The sequence below is a fragment of the Diceros bicornis genome, chromosome 24 (assembly GCF_020826845.1).
Source record: "Diceros bicornis minor isolate mBicDic1 chromosome 24, mDicBic1.mat.cur, whole genome shotgun sequence".
Classification (NCBI taxonomy): domain Eukaryota; kingdom Metazoa; phylum Chordata; class Mammalia; order Perissodactyla; family Rhinocerotidae; genus Diceros; species Diceros bicornis.
In genome coordinates this window covers 23,388,055-23,396,640 of record NC_080763.1, presented here as the reverse complement: position 1 = coordinate 23,396,640, position 8,586 = coordinate 23,388,055, and positions in this window count along the sequence as shown.

Here is an 8,586-nt window from a genome sequence, read left to right as displayed (position 1 = left end):
TCTCTTCAATTGATGAAGATAAAAGAGAAAAACAGCCCAGGGAGGGAAAAACCCCAGCCAGAATTAGCAAGTCCGTCTTCTGTCAACATGGGCAGAAAGGAGAGGACAGCAGGGAAAGAGTTTCCATTGTCACCCGACTTACACCAAAATAAAGCAATGGGACTGAGATTTCTTTCTGGTTTTCAACTGAAGGCAGCTGCCCATCCTGTCTTACGGTAGGCCTTCCTCACAGCCCCCGCCATCCAGTCTGCCTTGGGGTGGGCTGGGGATGAAGTGGCCCAAGGGCATGGTCCTTTCCAGACTATCAAACAGAAAAGGCTGTGGTAGATCTACAAGCTACCGGGGAGGGTCTGGAACTGATGCTCTAAAAGTTTATTCATCACCTCTGCCTCTGGGCGGGGTGCTCTCTTTAGAGAAAAGATGCCTTCTATGTAGAGGCATCTGGCTGTCAGGATTAGCCTGGAATCTTAAAGATTCAAGAAGGTCACAAGGTCAGAGCCCAGAATGGAGAAAGTAAAAAATAGTTAAGTGAGCACTCTATTTGGAGTCAAACCAACAAGGATTCGAACTCTGGCTCTACCACTTAGTGTGTCTGTGGCCTTGGGTAGCTCAGTTGAGCTCTATGCCTCTTACTATCTCCGTCTGTCCATGGAGGATGGTAAAACCTGCCCTGCCTACCTGTCAGGGCTGTTTCGAGAAGCAAGTAACAGCATGGATTAGAATGCCCCTAGCAGACTGTGAGCTATGCTATGAAGATGGCTGTGACCTGCAGTGTTAGCAGCCTCACCATGAGCGCATTTGTAGAGCTCTCAGTGAGCCACCCAATGCTCACCTGGGCATTCAGGCTTTCTTTTTTTTAAAAATGTACATTTAAAAAAAAAATTTTATTTATTAATTTTTCCCCCAAAGCCCCAGTAGATAGTTGTATGTCATAGCTGCACATCCTTCCAGTTGCTGTATGTGGGACGTGGCCTCAGCATGGCCGGAGAAGCGGTGCGTCAGTGCGCGCCCTGGGTTCAGAACCCGGGCCGCCAGCAGCGGGGCGCGTGTACTTAACCGCTAAGCCACGGGGCCGGCTTTTTAAAAAGGACTTGCCTTCCCTGTATGGCTCAAAGCCAAAAGCTTGTGTGGCTTAGCCTTAGAATTGACAGGAAGCATGGTCTTTAAAAGATTTTGTGTCCACTGGCTGAATTTCTGCCCTAAGACAATATCATCCGAAGGGCAAATTGAGCAAAACAAAGTTCCTTCCCTCGTGGAAGTTGTATTTGAGCGGCAGAGGCAGACGGTAAACAAAGAAGTTAATATATAATATGTAATACAGAGGATGGTGCAAGTGCTATGGAGGAAAATAAAGCAGGTAGGGGTTAGGGAATTCCAGGCTCAGTGGGTTGCTGTTTCTACATGGTGGTCAGGAAGGCATTACTGAAAGGGGACATCTGAGCAGAGACCGGGAGGAAGGGAAGGAGTGCACGGTGTGGGTGTCTAGGGAGAGAGCATTCCAGCAAGGGAGTCAGCAAGGACCCTCATTAGAATGTTAATTCCATTTATAAATTTTTATTCAACAAATGTTTATTGAGCGCCTACCATGTACCAACAATGTTCCAAGTCTGGGGATACAGTTAGTTCTTTGACTTTTTCTCTGAACGAGATCGTGTATTGGTTAGTTTTGCTGCCTAACAAACCACAAAAAACCTCAATGGCTTAAAACAACAAGTATTTATTTAGCTTGTGAGTCTGCGAGTCTCTGGAAGGTTCTTCTGGTAGAGGCTGTGCAAGTCTGATCTTAGCTGGGCTCTGTCATGTGTCCTTGGATGGCTGGTAGGTTGATTGATAATTGGCTCTGCTAGGATGGCCTTGCCTGGGATGGTTCTGCTCCATGTGGTCTCTCATCCTTCAACAGGCTTGCCTTGTTTGGTTATGCAGCAGTCGCAGGATTCCAAGACTAAGAGCAGAAGCATTCAATGCCTCACGAGACCCAGGCCCAGAATACACACAGTGTTCCTTCTGCAGTATTCTGCTGGACAAAGAAAGTCACAAGGCCAGTGCAGACTCAATGGGTTGAGAAACAGTCTTCACATCTTGATAGGAGGAATTTAAAGAATTGTGGCCATGTGTGTAATCTCCCACAGATGAGAAGCCATTGGAGGTTTTAGAGCAGAGGCTTGATGAACTCTAACTTAGATTTTCACAGAATTTCTCCGGCTGCAGTTGAGATTTTACTGTAGGGGAGCAAAGTGGAAGTAGGGAGACTAGTTAGGATTACACCATTGCATTATTGCAATAATCCAAGTAAAAGATGTTAGTGGCATAGGCCAGCGATGTAGTGATGAAGGTGGTGAGAAGGGGGCCATGGAAAAACCAAAGACCACATCTCTCTTGTTTATAGTTGTATACCCAGTGCCTAGTAGATGCCTAACAAATATATATTATATCATTCATTTATTCGTATGTCAAGTGAATAAACATATGAATGAATTCCCATAGGACTTTGCTCGTAATTTATGGCACTTATCATAACCTGGATTGTCCTATATCTTTTCTTACCCTTAGTATATTGAAAGCTCTGTAAGGTTAAAAACTGTCATAATTATGTTTTATTCAGTTTAATTTAACATTTATTGACACCTATGATGTAGCAGAAATCATAAGAATGAATAAGACAGAGACCCTGCCCTCATAGAAAGAAGTAGTAGTCAATCAGCCAAACAGGTTATTACAAATGTTATAATGTTCAGATGAAGTTCTGAACCCTTGGAACATTCTATCATTCAACAGTAAATACTTATTGAATGAAAGATTGCTGATTCTGTGTTCCAAATCAATAAACTAATTTAATATTTAACGAGACTAATAAGGAAAGAAATGAAAAATTAGCTTTTACATCAAAAAGATGGGTCTCTTTCAATAGTATTAATTATAAATTATTTTTAAATAGTTAAGATTAAAGAATAATAAATACTTGTGTATCCACCATTAAGCTTAATAAATTATGATATAATATATATCTGTATACCCTGTATGTCCCATCCTAATCCCATTTCCTCCCCACCCAGGTAACCATTTTCCAAAACGTGGCCTTTATCATTCTCATGCATTTCTCTATACTTGAACCATATCTGTATGTATACTTGAGTAATATGTAGTATTGCCATGCATGATTTTAAACTTTTTACATTGTCAATTTTTTTTTTTCTGGTGAGGAAGATTAGCCCTGAGCTAGCATCCGATACCAATCCTCTTCTTTTTGCTGAGGAAGATTGGCCCTGGGCTAACATCCATGCCCATCTTCATCTACTTTATGTGTGGGACACTGTCACAGCATGGCTTGATAAACAGTGTGTAGGTCCACGCCCAGGATATGAACCTGCAAACCCCGGGCCACCAAAGCAGAGCACGTGAACTTAACCATTATGCCACTGGGCCAGCACCTATATTGTCAATATTTTTACATTTAATTTTTTTTTTTTTATTGCACAGTATCTGAATGGTCACAGCAAGGCTTAGGATATAGGCATCCCACTGAGGTTATTCTGGAGAGCTCCCAGAGCTACCAAGGAAGAGTTGTACTACAGCCAGTATTAGCTCAGCTAACCCCAGCCCACAGCCTAAGGATAAAGCTAAGGCAGCATTTGCTAGACAGTGAAATCCCTGGTGCTGACAACTAACACATCAGAACAGTTGTTTGGCTCATACACGGCCCTGGTACAAATAGAAAACAGCGCCACCTCTTGGTAAGCAATCCCAGGCCAGAGGGCATGGACAGGTGAGCCCCTATTTGACTTCTGAGATGGGAGCCCTTGAACAGTGAACAATTTGTACAACTGCACCCAGCATCCTTGGTATGTATCACCTCTTATGTGCAAGGTACATGAATTAACTCATTTAATTCTCACAACAGGCAAAGGAGGTAAGTACTCTTTCCTCCCCTTTTACGGATGTGGAATACTGAGGCACAGAGAGGTTAAGTAACCTTTTCAAGGTCACACATGGCAGCTGCCTTCCCCCACAGCGATCAGTCTGCTAGTGAGAGTGAGGAGTCGCAGTACCTTTTATGACCTAGTCTCCCATCACTTCTGCTTTGTTCTCTTCATTAGAAGCAAGGCTCTAAGTCCAACCCACACTCACGGGAGGAGAACGAGGCTCCACCTCCTGAAGGGAGGAGTATTAAAGAATTTGTGGACATTTAAAACCACCACACTTCCCAAAATGATTTCTGAGGGGACGTTGAGTTGATGTAAGCCATCTGATACGAGACCAGGAGGGAGTCAAGAGGCAGCATTCTGCTCCTAGCTCTGCCTCCATCTGACTTATGACCTAGGAAGGTCTCTTCCTTCTCTGGGCCTCTGTTTCCCCAGGTGTAAATTTGGTGGAAGGCAACAGTAGTGAAGAGCAGTGCTGGAGTCTACTTTGTGGGGGAAAAAAAAAACACATCTCTTTATTTCATGGTCATCTTTCCTACGGTTGAGAGAAACAGATTCTATAGCCAGACCGGCCTAGAAGCCCAGCTCTCCACTTATTAGCTGGGTGACCTTGGCAAGTTACTTAACCTCTCTGTGCCTTAATTTCCACATCTATAAAATGTGAATATAATATGACCTATATCATAGGGTTGTCATAAGAATGAAATGAGTTCAAGTTTGTAAAGTTTTTAGGACAGTGCCACAATATGAAAAAAAACAAAAACTTGTATTGTTGAGGAAAACTGCTTTCTTGAGAGGATTGGAATGGTTTATAGTCAAGGGTGACATCCTTGACAACCTGCATTGCATGGGTACCCACTAGTCAGAGCAAATTCTGGCCCCTGCTGGGTGGAGTACCTAATCTTTGAGTTGCTGGATCACGGGAGGTGGGAGAGAGGGTGGTCTTGAGGAGCGGAAGGGAGACGTGGGAGGAGGGGGAGCTCCAGGAATTTAGGGCAGCAGCTCTTTGCCAATCTATATCTCAGTGTTTTAATAACTGGTCTTTTAATACCAGTGCCTATTGGATCAGGCTTGCTTAAAATTAGCAGGATCCGTTGCAGGTAAATTGGCTTCTTAAGGTAATTGAAAATAGATGGTGTTTTTTAGAGTGCCACAAACCTGCTGTATTCACACCAGTCCAGTTCTCCTATTCCTTTGCTGTTTTCAGTGCCAGGACGAATATATACTACAGTCCAGTGCTCGCTGACTCAGCCCATTTCCAAGACTTTGAGATGTAACTGACGCACGTTTTACAAGAGCACGGATGCTCTGACCGTATCGGTAAGGAAATGGGTTGAAACACAGGAATGACGCAGAGTGGAAACCTCCTGAGTATCTGGTGCGTTCCCCACTCTTGGGGGTGGGGGGTGGTGCTGACTACCGAACTAGGTACTTTTCCTCCAGGAGAGTCATTTCAGAAACCAGGCCTCCCTCCCTGGAAGGTGGTGCAAAATCTCCCAAGGCCAAAAAGAAGGAAGGAAATACTCGCTTGGGACCCACTCTTAGAAATTCTGATTTAATTGGTCTGAGCATGGGTATTTTTTAAAAGCTCCCCGGAGGGGGTTCTAATAGGCAGCCATTTGATGTAGGGGAAATCTTCGAGCACATTTCTCCAGGAGGGGGCAGTTCACGGCATCGTTGTTAAGCTTCCCGGCCCAGGAGGACTAGACACCGCCTGGCTCTTCTCTCTCTGTTCATTCTCTCTCATCTGCCTGGGACACAAAGGCTCCAACCCCATTCCAGTGCCCGGACCCCAAATCTATTCCCATCACCTGCTTTGAGCTGGTACTTGACCTATCTGAGTGAAGCCCAGAGCCCAGTCCACCAAAGCACACCAAGCAAGAGTAGGGCCTCACGGGGGATTTAGCGTCCGGAAGTGCCCGCAGCCCTCCCGTCTCCTGGCAGGCTCTCACTGGTGCATTCGGCTGCTGCGTGGGACCACTGGCTGCCTTTTAGGCCCCTCTGCCTTTTGCCCTGAGAGGCGGTTTCACTGTCCTAGAGCATTTAGCCTTATATTCCCTAATAGTCCATTCTCTAGTTAGTCAAGATGAAACCCAGGCAGAAGAACGAAGAAAAGAGTCTCCTGAGACGGCAGGCAAATGCCCCTGGGTTCCCCGAGGGTGCCTCACTGAGGCGGCTCCCGGCTGGGGGAGGCGGGGGAGGCCTTTCCCGTCAGCTGCTGCCCACCCTCTAGGCTGCCCCCAACCAGGTCAGAGGTCCTAGGTTCTCACCCCTCCCCCTCGTCTACACCATGAATTCGTTGATGCTAAACCCCGCTCTCTTTCTCTGAGCTCCGCCTGAGCGTCCTTTTGAGGGCCAACTGGTGGATGTGCCACCTTTAAAATCTTAAGGGTTGACTGCCGCTTTTTAGTTATTTGAGCTAGAATAATAGAAATCCCCTAGCCGCCTTATTTTTTATTTTTGATGGAAAAAGCACTGTATGGTACATCTTCACTGCTTACAAGATGGCTAAAGGGGATTTTTCTCAAAGTTTCCCAAATAAGTAGGGAAAACATTTACCTGAGGGCAGAGCTCTCCAGCGAAGGGGACCGAGGGGGTGGCCAGGTGATGGTAGGGAAATTCCCCCTGTGGGCATGGCCTGTCGTCCAACCCTCTTGGCTTTAAGCCCAGATAAGGACTTGTAGGAAGCTTCTTGGGAGGACGTGGCAGCCCTGCACGTGGCCGGGTCCCAAAGGGTTAAAGCAGGGTTTCTCAACTGCGGCCCTTTTGACATTTTGGGTGGATGACTCTTTGTTGTGAGGGGCTGTCCTGTTGTTGTAGGATGTTTAAGAGCATCTTTGGTCTCTACCCACTAGATGCCAGTAAAACCCTACAGCTGTGAAAATCAAAAATGTTTCCAGACCTTGCCAGTTGTCCTCTGGGGAGGGGGCCAAAATTGCCCCAGGTGAGAACCACTGAGTTAAAGACCATGGCCCCAAAAGCAACTGTTCCTCTGGTCAATCTGGACCCGGTGGCTTCCTCACAAACCTCCTCAAAGCTCAGGAAACTTCTGGACAGAGGCGCTCTGCTCCATGCAGCCTCTGTGATCCCAGATTTTTGACCTACTTCCGCCTGTGGGTATGGCGATGCTGATAGCAGAGCGGCAGCTCCCAGAGTGGGCATCAGAGTTGCTTCCAGCGGATTCCCCTCTTATCTGTCCCTTTCTGAGGCCTCTCAAAGATCAAGAGAGGCCGCTCCATTTTTCAGTTTCCTGCTGGATTAAAAAATGAAGATGTATCAAGATGAGGTAACAAAAATTACAGTATATTTTCAAAACAACATAGTTGTGCTAGAACCAGGTAATTATGGGATTCATACAGTTATTAATTCATGACTCGCTGGAGGTGGTACTGTCAGGCAGGGGGAAGTAACTTTAAAGCCGGGTGAATCCCCTCTTCTCTCAGGCCCAGCTGAGTATCTCTGGCTGGATTTATGACCTCATTTGGAGACATGGTGCTTTGGGAATGTGAGGCCTGGACCAGACCACTTTTTGGCACCCCTCCCTCACCCACCCAGTCCGGAAAGGATGTGGAGAAAACCTTGGTCAGGGAAGAAGGTAAAAAAGGGAAATGGTTTCTTAGCTTTGGGTTGGAAGACGCAATTGAATATTCTGGCTCTGCCGCTTAGTAACTGTGTGATCTTGGGCAGAGCACTCAAAACTCTGTGCCTCAGGTTCCTCATCTATGTAATGGGAATTACAATATCCACCTCAAAGTACTGCACTCATTTAAATTGCTTAGCCCTTGTGCCTAGTAAGCAAATAGTGCCTATAGCTATTACTGCTGTTATATTTATGTCGCCCAAATAGAATTGGGCTTGTCCCAGTACAGTGTCTCATCCAAAAGAAACATCAAGAAGAGAGAATCACATCACATACCAAATTTCTGAAAATCCTCTTTATGCACAAAGTCACTCTCCTCATAGCTATTGTACCCTTTCGCTTCTGAGGTCTTTCTCTGTTCCTGCTTCCCAAATCTCACAGCCGTGTCTGTGACCTTCACTCCTCTCTTGCTGAGCAACTCTAGTCTCTACCTCCAACTAAGTGTTCTTTGTTCCTCAGCTGACATCTCCAGGCCAGGTTAGTATCACTTACCTTTTGTCCCTCTGTCTTCCTCTCACCCTCTCCTGGCTCCACAGGGCAAAGGTTCAGTAGCCACTGGCCGAAACAAAGATGCCTCCTCCCATGGCAATTTGTTATCCATTCACTTGTTGTTGGCCATTTGAGTTGTCTTCAGGTTTTGACTGTTATGAATAAAGTGGCTATGCATATTCATGTATAAGTCTTTTTTGGGACTTACACTTTCATTTCTCTTGGGTGAATACCTAGAAGGGAACACCTGCGACCTTGCTATGGTCATTTATTGGTTCCAGTAGCTTTCACGTAGATTCCTTAGGAATTTCTTAGATGATTGTGTTGTCCGTGAATAAAGACAGTTTTCCTTTTTCCTTTCCAACCCATTTGCCTTTTTTCTTTTTTGCATTTGTCTTTTTTTTACAGTTCAGTGTTGGATAAAGGTGTTGAGAGTAGATATCCTTGCCTTGTTTCTAATCTTAAGAGATAAGCATTCAGTCTTTTATCATTAAGTATAATGTAAATTTTAGGGTTTTTATATAGATTCTTTCTTAT